Source organism: Ursus americanus, chromosome X (genome assembly GCF_024610735.1).
Source record: "Ursus americanus isolate L20-20 chromosome X, mUrsAme1.1.p, whole genome shotgun sequence".
Classification (NCBI taxonomy): domain Eukaryota; kingdom Metazoa; phylum Chordata; class Mammalia; order Carnivora; family Ursidae; genus Ursus; species Ursus americanus.
In genome coordinates this window covers 806,136-816,821 of record NC_142164.1, presented here as the reverse complement: position 1 = coordinate 816,821, position 10,686 = coordinate 806,136, and positions in this window count along the sequence as shown.

The following is a 10,686-nucleotide window of genomic DNA, read 5'->3' as shown; positions in this document are numbered from 1 at the left end:
TGTAGGTTTGAGCCCCACGTTGGGCGTGGAGATTACTTAAAAATAAAATCTTGGAGCATCTGGTTGGCTCAGTCAGTTGGGCATCTGACCCTTGGTTTCGGCTCAGGTCATGATCTCATGGGACATGAGATGGAGCCCCACATCTGCCTTCCCATCCAGCCTGGAGCCCACTTAGGATTCTCTCTCTCCCTCTGCCCCTCCCCTCCTTTCTCAAAAACAAATACATAAATAAAAATAAAAATAGCCCCTAATTCTTTAGTATCTATTATCTTGGCATTTAGGAATGAAATGATATTTCCATGATCTATTTGAAAGATCAATTTTTACCAACGAGTTTACATTTTCAGCAGTAAATTTTTACTTGTGATTTTGAAGATGCAGTCAACAAATGTATATGTGCTTCTGAATGACTACTGTTTAACATTTAATTGAAGTCTATATAAAAGAGGAACTGAAAAGCTAGGAAAATACTTGAAATCTTTCCCTATCAAATGTTCCTTCCTAAGCTTCAGTGTTCCTCTTTCAACAAAGGAAATGTCTTAGGAGACTGACTATAGGTGCCTGGACCAGGAGTAAGAGGAGTCTGGGATTTTTTTCTGAAATCTAGTGAAGTGTATTTTCTTCTTTTTTTAAAAAAAGATTTTATTTATTTGAGAGAGCACAAGCAGGGGTGAGGGGCAGTGGGAGAGGGAGAAGCAGACTCCCCACTGAGCAGGGAGCCCGATGGGGGCTCCATCCCAGGACCCTGAGATCATGACCTGAGCTGAAGACAGACGCTTCACCAGCTGAGCCACCCAGGCACCCCAAGTGTGTTTTCTTCTCAAATGACTTTGTGAATTTCCAAGACTCTTGAATTATCTTTGCATCTCTTTCCAATTTGCTGTCGCTTCACCTGAAATCCAGTTGGAATGCTTATATTTCAAACCAGATATTTCATGGTGACAAAACTTAATTTGAGACATGGTTCCTAGGGCTTTGGGACCTAATGACGGGAGATGGAAGTCCACATGCTGCTCTGTCCCAGAGGAGATGAGTATCTGTTAGGGGTGCACTCTGGTCTATGTGGAGCCACCTGAGTGATGCAGATGTTGGAAAATGGAGAAGACATCACTGCAGACTCCAACCCTGTTATACCTGATAAAGAAAAGCTGTGAGAGGGGCACCTGGCTGGCTCATTCAGAAGAGCATGTGACTCTTGCTCTTGGGGTCATGCGTTTGAGCCCCATGTTGGCTGTAGCGATCACTAAAAAAAGAAAAGAAAAGCCGTGAGAATATTATTGCCTCTACAGAATGCACATCTTTTATTATTGATATCTTGAGCCCTCTCTCAAGCCTTTTCTTTCTTTTGAGAATATGTATTTTTGTTTACATCTGGGGTGGTATTAAATTGTCATCCTTAAAATATCTTTATTGGTAAGCTATGAACAATGTGATTATTAATAAAATTAGCTTGAATTCCCCCATTAAAATAAAGATCCTAAGAGAATACTATGAACAATTGTATGCCAACAAATTAGGTAACTTAGATGGAATGGACAAATTCCTAGAAACACAAACTACCAAAACTGATTCAAGCAGGAATAGAAAATCTCAACAGACCTATCATGAGTAAAGAGATTGAATCGTTGTTTGTGTTCCCCTAAAATTCATATGTTAAAATCCTGACCCCCCCCAAGGATGGTATTAGGAGGTAGGGTATTTGGGAGGTGATTGGGATGGGATCCATGAATGGGATTAGTGCCTTTATAAAAGAGGCCCCAGTGAGCTTGCTTTCCCCTTCCATCACATGAGGATGCCAGAAGTCTGCAGTCAGGAACAGATGCCCGACCATGCTGTCACTGTGATCTCAGATTTCTAGCTTCCAGAACAAATGAGAAACAAATTTCTGCTGTTTACAAGCCACCTGTCTGTGGCATTTTGTGAAAGCAGCCCAAATGGACCAAGGAAATCAGTAATCAAAAACCTCCCAAAAGAAAAGTCCTGGACCAGATGGCTTCATTTAAAGAAGAATTGACGCCAGTCTTTCCTAAACTCATTCAAATAACAAGAGGAGGAAATACTTCCTAATCCATTCTATGAGGCCTTTCCTTACCTTCATCCCATGAGAATTGCCTTGATATCAGAGCAGGACAAAGACATCACGAGAAAACTAGACCAATATCCCTTATGAATGTGGATCCAAAAGTTCTTGACGGAAAAAGCTTTTGACAAAACCCAAACCTCTTTCATGATAGAACACTTGGAAATCTGGGAATGGAAGGGAACTTTCTCAACATGATAAAGGGCATTTGGAACCCATGACTAACATTGTACTCAATGACTTTCTCCCTAAGAACAGGAATAAGATAAGGATGCCCACTTTTACCACTTCTACTCAATATTGTACTAGAGGTTCTAGCCACAGCAGTGAGACAAGAAAAAAAAAAAAGACATCCAATTAGGCAACAAAAAGAAATGTAAGACCTCTATACTGGAAGGGAAGAGGTGGAACTATCTCTATTTGCAGATGGCATCATCTTATATATAGGAAATCTTAAGGAATCCACAAAAAACTGTTAAAGGTAATAAACATTCAGCAAAGTTCAGGATATAAGATCAACATGCAAAAATTAGTTGGGTTTGTATCCCCTAGCAATGAACAGTTTGAAATGAAATTAAGAAAACAATTCTACTTAAAATAGCACCAAAAAGAGCAAAATACTTAAGAATAAACTTAACCAAGGAGGTACAAACTTGTCTGCTGAAAATGAAAAAACATTGCTGAAAGAAATTAAAGATGATCTAATTAAATAAATAGCAGCTTTGTTTGTAATTAGCCAATGGGTTGGAAACTATCCAAGTGCCCATCCAACAGTAGAACAGATAAATTGGAGCAATATAAAACCCTGCCATAATGTAATAGATAGCTTACAAGAAATTCAGTCACATAAAATGTGAAATTGTGTCGTTGTGGGATTAAGGAAATGAATGGGGCAAATCTATTGGAGAATCCAAATCTGTTCTGATCCTGACTGGAGTTTGGTGCCATCTAGTGGCAGGTGTTGCTCTGGCATAAAGCGCTGATGAAGATTTTGGGTCCCGTGGCTGGGACTTCCAGGACCTGGGTAGTGACTATGGGAATCTCCCAGTTAGTTGGGACTTGTTTTATTTTCTTGATCTGGGGATATTGGATGGGAGAATACCAGGCCGACCCTCCCTCCATCTTGCTTCCTGAGACAAGGTTATGTGCCTCTCCTTCCCGGCTTTACCCTCCCTTCTATGACCTCATGCTAAAAGTAAAAACCTTAGTCTGCCTCTGTTTGAAAATGGAGGCTGGGCAGGGGAAGGGAGGCAATAACCAACTGGGTTATGTCTGATTTTCAGCTATTTCAGGTCTAAATGTGTTATCAGGTTGTGTTTCCTGTTTATATTCTTGTGCTATCTATCATTTATTGGAGTATTATATGGCAGTGAAAATAATAAACTAGGTGTGTATATCTACACACCAGCTTGGCCAAATTTTCTTAAGCCTTTTATTGTGAAATATAACACACATAAAACCAGGTGCACAGAATAGAAATGTACAGCTTAATACATTATAATAACATCAGTGTAACCCTCACCCAAGGCAAGAAATAAAACATTGCCATAACTCCAGAAAGCCCCTTGTACCTTGTCCAAATCATGACTCTACTTCTCCCTAGAGATAACCACCACCCTGACTTTTATGTTACTCTTTTTTGCTTTATAGTTTTGCTACTGTTTCAGTTATCTGTTATTATGTAATAATTCTTCATTTTCTCCTCTTCCTTCTATTGCCTTTAAAAAACCCACTTATTGAGGTATGATTGACATATGAAAAGCTGTACATATTTAATGTATACACATCGATGAGTTTGGGGATAAGTTTACATGTGAAACCATCACCCCAATCTATGCCATAAAGTTTCCTCCTGCCGTTATTATTATTATTATTATTATTTTTATTATTTATGATGATGATGATGATAATGATGTGTTGAGAACACTTAACATATGATCTACTCTCTGAGCAAATGTTAAGTATACAATACAGTATTGTTAGCTAGAGACACTATGCTGTAGGTATCTTGAGAATTTTTCTTACATAACTAAAACTTTGTATCCTTTAACCACTGTTTCCCTATTTCCCCTTCCAACCAGACCCTGGCAACCACCATTCTATTCTCTGCTTCTATGAGCTTGACTATTTTAGATCAACATATGAAATCATACAGTATTAGTCTTTCTGTATGTGGCTTATTTCCCTTAGCATAATGTTCTCCAGGTCCACCCATGTTGTTGCACATGGCAAGATTTCCATCTTTTTTAGGCCAAATGATATTCCATTGTATGTATATACCATATTTTCTTTATGCATTCATCTGTCGATGGACATTTAGTTATTTCTGTGTCTTGGCTATTGTGACTGATGCTGCAGTGAACAAGGGAGTGTGGATATCTCTTTGGGATCCCGATTTCAATACCTTTGGATAAATAACCAGAAGTGGGATTCCTAGATCATATGGTGGTTCTATTTTTAATACTTTGAGGAATCTCATACTTTTCCCCATATTGGCTGTACCAATTTACATTCTCACCAAATAATAGCCATCCTAACAGGTATGAGTTGATATCTCATTATGATTTTTATTTGCATTTCCCTGATGATTAGTGATGTTGAACACATTTTCATGTACCTATTGGCCATATGTATGTCTTCTTTGGAGAAATGCCTATTCAGGTCCTTTGCCAATTTTAAAATTGGTTTAATTATTTGTTATTGAGTTGTATGAGTTCCTTACATATTCTGGATATTAACCCTTTATCAGATACATGGTTTGCAAATATCTTCTCCCATTCTGTAGGTTAGATTTTCATTTTGGTGATTGTTTCCTTTGCTGCACAGAAGTGTTTTAGCTTGATGTGGCCCCACTTGTCTATTTCTGCTTTTGTTGCCTGTGCTTTTGGTGTCACATTAAAAAAATTGTTGCCAAGACCAATGTCAGGAGCATTCCCCCTATGTTTCCTTCTCATAGTTTTATGTTTTCAGGTTTTATGATTGAGTCTTTAATCCATTTTGAGTTGATTTTTGTGTATGGTGGGCCCAATAAAGATCCAATTTCATTCTTTTGATTGTAGATCTCCAGTTCCCAACACCACTGATTGAAGAGACCATTCTTGGCACCCTTGTCAAAGATTGACCATATGTACATGAGTTTATGTCTGGACTATTCTGTTCCATTGATGTATGTGTTTATTTTTATGTCAGAACTACACACTGTTTTGGTTGTTGTAGCTTTTTTTCCCTCTAATACATGGTTTATTGATATTACATTACAAAGAATGACAAAATTGTATTATCTATATTTCTAGACTTAATGGCCACCCCATAGAAAGCATCTTTGGAATAGAAAAAAGTTTTAAGAATTTGTTTTCCTACAATCATAAAGCTGTCATACTTAGTCTGGGCACAGCTGGTGCAACATTTTCCTCAACCCACCGGCTCCATTCTCTTTCCCAACTATTTATAATATACTTCAGACACTCACAGGAGAAAAACACTGTCAGCATCAATGTTTAGCAGCATTTCAAAATACACTTTTTTTGTCTTGAATAAAAAGCTAAACTTTTCTTTTAGTGCAGTAATTTCATACGGTCTTATTACTTCTACACACAAGACATGATCCTTTAACATTTATGTAGGTAAGTCTCTCACGGTTTTTTTTTGAAGACTCCCAAAGACTTTGAGGAATTTATTTTATTTTAATTTTTAAAAAAAGATTTTATTTATTCTTTTGAGAGAGAGAGAGAGCATGAGAGAGCATGAGCCAGGGGGAGGGGCAGCGGGAGAGAGAGAAGCAGATTCCCCGCTGAGCAGGGAGCCTGAGTCGGGGCTCAACCCCAGGACCCCAGGATCATGACCTGAGCCGAAGGCAGATGACTGAGCCACCCAGGCGCCCTGAGGATTTTATTTTTTCACAATAAAAGAAAAGGGCAGTGTCAACTCACGAGGGTCAGCTCAGCCGGGTAAGTAGACCCTCTGCAGAACTCAGTTACTGGTGCAGGAAGCTATTTGGCACCCTCCCCTCGCCCTCAACTCTTAGAAAGGGATCTCAGAGGGATAAAAGCAGTAACTATCTGTATTATTTCATAGCCTAACAAGGGAGAAAACAAATGTAAAAAATACAGTCTTGTAAAAATAGTAGAAGCCAAATACTTTCATTCCAGGATGTCCGCAAAGGAGAGATTCTATGGAGCATGGATGCAGAAAAGGTCTCACTCTTAACAGAAAAAATAAACTGTGGACAGTCACTCAAGGCCAAAGATGCAACCACAAAGAGCAACTGGCTTCAATCACATGGTCACCAGGAAGGGCACATAGCAGAGAACTTGGGACAAGGCTACTGCCTGGGCCTTCTCAGGCCTCCTGCTGCTGTGGTTCGACAGCCTTTCAGGATGGGGGGAACCAGAGGCCAACACCAGCGGGTGTGAAAAGGTTACTATGGCAACAACATGCTGCTCAGAAATCAGCTAAGATTTGGGTTAGATGCCGTTCGAAATCCAGCCTGCACTTGCTTTCTTGTGAAGGGCTTAAAATGTGCAGAGGCATCTTAGACTTGTGTAGGTGACCCTTCTTGTTCTTCCACAAGTTCCGCAAGAGATGCTGGAGGCCAAAGTTCTGAGTGATCCTCAGGCACATAGTGCCTTTGGCCAAGCCAGGCGGCCCAAGGATGACCACGCGCAGGAGATTGGAAGCCATTGCTTTTGCCAGGCAGGGAGGGGACGGCCAAACAGGCAACCCAGACAGCAACTTCGGAGAAGCTCCAGGAACTTTGTTGCTTCTGCTTCTGCCTCTGACACACTTGGCTTGTGTGGGGACTCCTGATTGCTGCAGCTTTGTAATAATTTGAAATCAGAAGTGTTATGCCTTCATTTTTGTTCTTCTTGCTCAAGATGGCTATGGTTATTTGGGGTCTTTTGTCCATGTGAATTTTAGGAGTGGTTTTTCTAATTCTGTGAAAAATACCAGTGAAATTTTGATAGAGATTGCTTTAAATCTAACGATTGCTTCGGGTAGTATGGACATTTTAACAATATTAATTCTTCCAATCCATGAATATGGATTATCTTTCCATTTATTTGTATCATCTCAATTTCTTTAATGTTTTATAGTTTTCACTGTACAGATCTTTCACCTCCTTAAATTTAATCCTAAGTATTTTATTGTTTTGATGTGATTGTAACTGGCATTCTTTATGTAATTTTTTTTTCTTGGCTAGTATGTTGTTAGTGTATAGAGATGCAACAGATTTTTTAGTGTTAATTTTGTATCCTGCAACATCACTGAATGCATTTATTAGTTCTAACAGTTTTTGGTGGATTCTTTAGGGGATAATTTTACTTCTTCTTCTATGATTTGGATGCGTTTTATTTCTTTTTCTTCCCTAATTGCTCTGGACTTTCAGTAATATGTTGAATAGAAATGGTAAGAGTGTGGGGGGTGCCTGGGTGGCTCAGTTGGTGAAGCGTCTGACTTCAGCTCAGGGTCCTGGGATTGAGCCCCACATTGGGCTTTGCACTCACCAGGGAGTCAGCTTCTCTTTCTCCCTCTCCCTCTGTCCCTCCCCCTGCTCCTGCATGCTCTCTCTCTCGCTCTCTCTCTCTCTCAAATAAATAAATGAAATCTTAAAAGAAATGTTAAGAGTGGGCATCTTTGTCTTTTTGTTTTGTTTTGTTTTGTTTTTGATTTTAGAGGAAAAGCTTTCAACCTTTCACCATTGAGCATGATACTAGCTGTGGGCTTGTCATAGATCACCTTTATTATGTTGGGGTGCATTCCTATAACATAATTTGTTAAGATTTTTTTTTGTCATGAAAGGGTGCTGATTTTTGTCAAATGCTTTTTATGCATCTATTGAGATTATCATATGATTTTAATCCTTCATTCTGTCGGTGCGGTGTATCACATTGATTGATTTGCAGATGTTGAACCATCCTTGCATCTCAGGGGTAAATCCCACTTGATCATGGTGTATGATCCTTTTAGTGTGCTGTTGAATTCAGTTTGCCAGTATTTTGTTGAGGATTTTTGCACCTATGTTCATTAGAGATATTGGCCTGTAATTTTCTTTTTCTTGTAGTGTTCTTACCTGGCTTTGGTATCAGGAGAATGCTTACTTCCTAAAACAGTTTGGGATCATTCCTTCCTATTCAATTTTTTGAAGAGTTCAAGTAGGATTGACATTAATTCTTCAAATATTTGGTGAAATTCACCAGTGAAACTATCTGGTTCAGAGCTTTTCTGTTTCGGGAGGTTTTTGGTTACAGATTCAATCTCCTTACCCATTATTGATCTGTTCAGACTTTTTCTTTCTGATTCAGTCTTGTTAGGTTGTGGGTTACTAGGAATTTTTCTCTTTCTTCTAGGTTATCCAATTTGTTGACATATAATTGTTCATAGTAGTCTCTTAATGATCCTTTGTATTTCTGTGATATCAGTTGTAATGCCTCCTCTTTCATTTCTATTTTTTTGAGTCTTCTCTCTTTTTTTCTGAGTCTTAGCTAAGTGTTTATCATTTTTGTTTATCTTTTCAAAAAAACAGCTTAGTTTTGTTGATTTTTTGTGTTTTTTTTTAGTCTTGGTTTCTTTTTTTTTAAATTTTATTTATTTACCTGAGAGAGAGAGAGAGAGAGAGAGAGAGAGAGAGAGAAAGTGCACAAACAGAGGGAGCAGCAGAGGGAGAGGGAGAAGCAAGCTCCACATGACCCTGGGATCATGACCTGAGCCGAAGGCAGACACCCAGGTGCCCCTAGTCTTGCTTTCATTTATTTCTGTTATAATCTTTATTACTTCTTTCCTGATGCTAACTTTGGACTTATTTCTTTCTATAGTACCTTGAGGTACAGAGTTAGGTTGTTTATTTGAGATCTTTCCTTTTTCTTAATGTAGGTATTTATTGCTAAACGCTTCCTTCTTAGAACTGCTTTTGTTGCATCCAGTAGGTTTTTTTTTTACACTGTGTTTCCACTTTTGTGTGTCTCAAGATATTTTTTAAAAGATTTATTTATTTGAGAGAGAGAGAAAGTGGGAGAGAGCGAACATGAATGAGAAGGGCAGATGGAGAGGGGGAGAGAGTCTCAAGCAGACTCTGTGCTGAGCATAGAGCCTGATGTGGGTCTTGATCCCACAACCACGAGACCGTGACCTGAGCCAAAACCAAGAGTTAGACGCTTAACTGACTGTGCCACCCAGGTGCCCCTCAAGGTATTAAAAAAAATTTTTTTAAAAGAATTTATTTATTTATTTGACACAGAGAGAGACAACTAGCAAGAGAGGGAACACAGGCAGGGGGAGTGGGAGAGGAAGAAGCAGGCTTCCAGTGGAGAAGCCTGATGTGGGGCTCAATCCCAGGACTCCGGGATCACGCCCTGAGCCAAAAGCAGACACCTAACAACTGAGCCACACAGGCACCCCTTTAAAAAATTTTATTTGTAGGTAATCTCTACACCCAGTGTGGGGCTTGAACTTATAATCCCAAGATCAAGAGTTGCATGCTGTCCTGACTGAGCCAGCCAGGCACCCATCAAGAGATTTTTCTGATTTCTTCTTTGACCCATTGGTTGTTCAGGAGTGCGTTGCTTAATTTCCAGTATGAACATATAAATTTTCCAAATTTCTTCCTATTATTGTTTTCTAGTTTCATACCATTGTGGTTGGAAAAGATATTGATGTAATTTCAATCTTCTTAAATTTGCTAAGACTTGTTTTGTATGTAACATGATCTATCTTAGAGAATGTTCCCTGTATGCTTGAGAGGAATGTGTATTTTGCTGCCGTTGGATAGAATGTTCTGTATATGTCTGTTGGGTCCATTTGGTCTAAAGTATAGTTCAAATCCAATGTTTCCTTACTGATTTTATATCTAGATGATTATCCATTATTTAAAATGGAGTATTGAGGAGTGCCTGGGTGGCTCGGTTGGTCAAGTATCCAACTCCTGATTCCCACTCAGGTCATGGTCTTAAGATTATGAGATTGGACCTATGTCAGACTCATGCTGGGTGTGGAGCCTGCTTACAATTCTATCTCCCTCCCTCTCCCTCTGCCCCTCCCCACCCCCATGTGCTCTCTCTCTCTCAAAATAAAAATTAAAGTGGAATATTGAAATCCATTTTTGCATTTTGATTTCCTTCATTCTTCATTTCTTCTTGTGGATTTGAGTTATTTCATTTTAGCCTGAATGTTTTCCATTAGTATTTCTTGTTAAGTCGGGTCCACTAGGAACAAATTCTCTCACTCTTTATCTGAGAATGTCTTTAGTTTTTTTTTTAACTTGAAAACATATATATATTCACAATGCATAGAATTACATTCCCTTTACTACCCACCCCAACCTTGGGAGTGCCCCAGAAACTCAATGAGTCTTTTAAATGTCACAATGTGGAAGTATCTGCAATGTGAACACAGTATACTCTAAAAAGAAAGAAATCCTTTGATCAAATTGTCCTCCAGATCTCCACGTGGATATGCTTATTTTCCTGGAATATCCTTTCATTCTTCTTACTCTGGCCTCAAAGTTCTTTAAAACACACCAATGTTTGAGGAAACTAAGAAGTAAATACATGTAAGAATGTCTTCATTTTAACTTTATTTTCAGCTTTATTTCAACTTTAGTTTTTCTGGAA